Source organism: Mytilus californianus, unplaced genomic scaffold (genome assembly GCF_021869535.1).
Source record: "Mytilus californianus isolate M0D057914Y unplaced genomic scaffold, xbMytCali1.0.p SCAF_11, whole genome shotgun sequence".
NCBI classification, from domain to species: domain Eukaryota; kingdom Metazoa; phylum Mollusca; class Bivalvia; order Mytilida; family Mytilidae; genus Mytilus; species Mytilus californianus.
The window spans coordinates 50,281,361-50,285,153 of record NW_026262593.1 but is presented as its reverse complement, the minus strand read 5'-3'; the positions used below and the strand labels follow the sequence as shown (position 1 = coordinate 50,285,153).

General features: G+C 29.5%; 1 long non-coding RNA gene across 1 annotated transcript; it reads left to right on the top strand.

The window, feature by feature from the left end:
* On the top strand, nucleotides 1-3,500 carry LOC127720995 (uncharacterized). Its single transcript, XR_007991024.1, has 3 exons — nucleotides 1-72; nucleotides 789-1,005; nucleotides 3,446-3,500. It is a non-coding gene; the product is annotated as an uncharacterized LOC127720995 (long non-coding RNA).
* Nucleotides 3,501-3,793: the final 293 nt, after the last annotated feature.

The following is a 3,793-nucleotide window of genomic DNA, read 5'->3' as shown; positions in this document are numbered from 1 at the left end:
CGTTGACTTCCGGGTGGTTCCTTTAGAATGGAGAATGTAGACATGTGGTTCACACCTTGTTAATAGTAAAAGGTAAGTTAATAATTATAACAGACAAATAATATAAATTTTGAAAATTATTTTTCTTCATTTATTTTTTTTAATATTTTTTTGTTTATTTATCAAAATTTATTATTGTATATAAAGTGACATCTATTAATGACGATGAATTTAAAGTATATGCAAAATTAAATATAAATGATAATGATAATATTGCAAGATGAAATTAAATATTAGATTCCTTTCATTTATAGAAATTTACATTGAATGAATTCTGATAACGATCAATCTAATTTTTTTTAACATTAAAAAGAAAAAAAAATCTTGTTTTATTAGGAAAAAAAACGAAAAAATAAGATTACGAAAATTATAATAATAAATTTTGGTTCGTTGCTTTCTGCTTTTCTTATCCATTTCGTTATATTGTTTAATAAAATGTCTTTTTAATTTAAAATATAGAATACTATAAAATTCTGTTTATGTAACATAGCATTAAAATGCATCTTATCTGTCACCATAATGTTATCTTCAAAAATTAACGAGCACTTTCACCTTTCCACGTTTTAACTTATTTCTTTGAATTCTTTTAGAGATCAAGAAACGTACGTTTTCCATTCATGATAAAGTATGTCTGAAATGTATATGACATTTTTCGTGTGATTTAAGATCAGGATGTAATTAAATTTATAATTCATTACTGAACGTTCTGGTATCACTTTCAATAATTTATATAACATTGTATTTCCTAGAATGCGGATCGCTTTTCTAGCTGTGATATATCTAGGATCACTACTGTTTTTATCATACTGTGGAAACGATCCTGCCATTAAAGGATATGCCAAACGGATAGAAAAGTTTAAACCACCCCCGCCTCCGCCTCGTCCAACCTCTGACGATAAAAAAGAATGGGAAGCCTACTGCAGTTACCGTGATCAACACCAAAGACCACTTGCTGATTTTGAATGTGTAGGTTTAATATTTAACCACTTTGTCTTTACCATATGGCGTACATTTATGTTTTAATCATATTCTATACGCGCATTCACACTTTGAAAACTGTTTATCAGGATATACGGCTGACTAGTGTTTCTTTTTTTTTTTCATTTGATTAACTTTTGATTTACAAATATATATTCACAATTAAAAAGTCAATAGAGCAATACCTATTTTCACTTTAACATGACAACACATTGTTCTTACCAATCATTTGTTTATGAAATATTCTAAACAAGTTTTCAGTATATTAGATTTAAATGCAGTATATAAGTTTAACCAGATCACAAACCAATACTGTAAAAAAAAATCAAGAGTTATCCCTCTCAGTGTGATAATCAAATGCTCATCGGTAAATTGTTATCAATTGTACGTTGTATTTTTCACAAATAATAAATCTTTTTCTCATTGGTTAATTAAAAAAATAGGAGTAATTCGTGTACTTTGACAAGTGCTTCTTCAAAACATTTTCTCTCTATATTGTAAATTATGAATAACAGAGTAGTTTTTCTCATCGTTGAAGACCGTACGATTGCCTATAATTTCTTACATCCACTTCATTCGAAATCCGGTGAATAGTTGTCGTTGGCAATCATACCACATCTCCTTGTTTTTATAAAGTAATGAACTAATGTATGTTTAAAGGCGTGGGGTATATAATATAACTCTCTAACAGGAAGCACCAGAATGTCAACAATTTTTCGATTAGCACTTCGGCAGTGTGAAGCCATGTAGGTACACAATGTTATTAACATCATTATCGGTCATTTAAAATTGAGAAAATATAATTCTGATAAAATATTGCCATATTGCATTGAACACGCCTTTGTGAAATTTTGCATTACCGGGTATTTGGAACAAAGACAATTAATTTGTATCTGAATTGCAATACATAGCTTTAGAATTTTAGTTTTAATTTGGAAAATTATTGTTTGATCTCGTAGGTAAATGCACAGAATTTAATACCTAGTATATATATGCGTCTGTACGACAGAGACAGAGATAAAATCCTCGTCAGTAGTTGTCCCGTGTCATATCTGAGGGTCTGATCGGGGTTTGCAGAATAGACCAAAATCCGAAAAGAATAGAGAGAAATAAGGCAAAAATATAAGAATAGAGAATAATGGGGTGCTTGAATATCAAAAATACAGAATAATGAGTACATAAATGAAGGACTCCCATCCAGACCCCCATATCTTAATTATTTTAATCATTTCTAGAATTTTGTGTAAATCTGTGATTTTTAATAATAAGTAAAACAAAACAAAAAACAAAATACCAAACTCCAAGAAAAATTCAAAACGGAAAGTCCTTTATCAAATGGCAAAATCAAAAGCTCTAACACATCAATGGAATGGAAAACAATATATTACTTTAAATCTCAATATTGTATTGATTTTTACATCGCGATGACCTTGAGGTCATCCCGATGTATTGCTATCGCCTAGATTTCCATTATGTAAATTAGTTTTGGGTTTGTAACCGATCTATAAACATGATAAATACGCGCACATAAACGAGTGCAAAATAACATTCCTTATCGTTTGATATAAATACATCTCTTCAATGAATACTGATAAAAATATTTTTGTTTACAACATAAATTAATAATATGAAAATGTTTTGTAGTTAGATATATATATATAAGTAAAAAATCATTGATAATATCAATGCACACGTACCGAAAAATTGTGTTAAAGCATGCGGAAGAATATCTCAAAGAACGTTTTGTGAAAATACCGTCAAGGACCGGTAACTCTGTAATTGATTTTGCGGGAAAATATGAATGCCTACTCGTATCCAATCTTAGAAAAATCGAATTTTTACAGAAAAGTGTCCACCATGCACTTGCATTGCACTATTTTTAGAATAGTAGAATAGAATGATATACAAATGGATTCAAATCATATATATATGTAACTGTTATTTTAATATAATATAAACAACAACTCAGTGTATACTGATTTGTATCACTACAATATAATAGTTATTACGGTGAAGTTGAATTTCCTGTCATTTATTCATCATCCACGCACGAACTTGTCTCAGAAAAATATATATCTCTGTACATTAACCTCAGTTTTAGGTAAAGAGATATGTTGTTTTTTTCTGAGACAAGTGGATTTGACCATCCTCAAGAACTTGTGGTCATCCGATGTTCAGTACTTCAGTACTTTGATTTTAAATAACTCTCAATGAACTTGTTTGTCTTTTACATGAAATACAAAAAAGGTTTTATCTTATCTTTTGTTTTGTGGTCGAGATCTTAAAATGTTTAACGGTTAGTCAAGCATTCTTGTATATTGAATATTGTTTTGACTTTACCACTTATTTGAATATATACAAAAGGCTTTAACAATTAAAACAGAACTGGCAATCTCCACATATATGCAATTTTCCTGTTTTCTTTCAGCAAATGCGAAGTGCTAACGGTCAAAGATTCTGAAAAGGGTCATGGGTTTACGTGCCGTTTAAACAGGTCAGTAATGATGTTCATGTTCGTGCAATAAGTTATGACTGCCTTTTCAATATCAGAACGAGTTGTTATCTATTCTAAATAAAGGATTCTGAATATCTAAAGATTTTTAATGCATTATATATTTACCGTAATTGAGTTCTTTAAGTAAACGCGCCGTTGCATGATCTAATGCATTCTGGGTAATATTTTTCAAAAGAATACACCAAAACGTTCTGATTCGTTAAAAACTTGCAACATAAGAAATTTAATCAATGAAGTGGCGTTATTTTTATTTTGGGTACA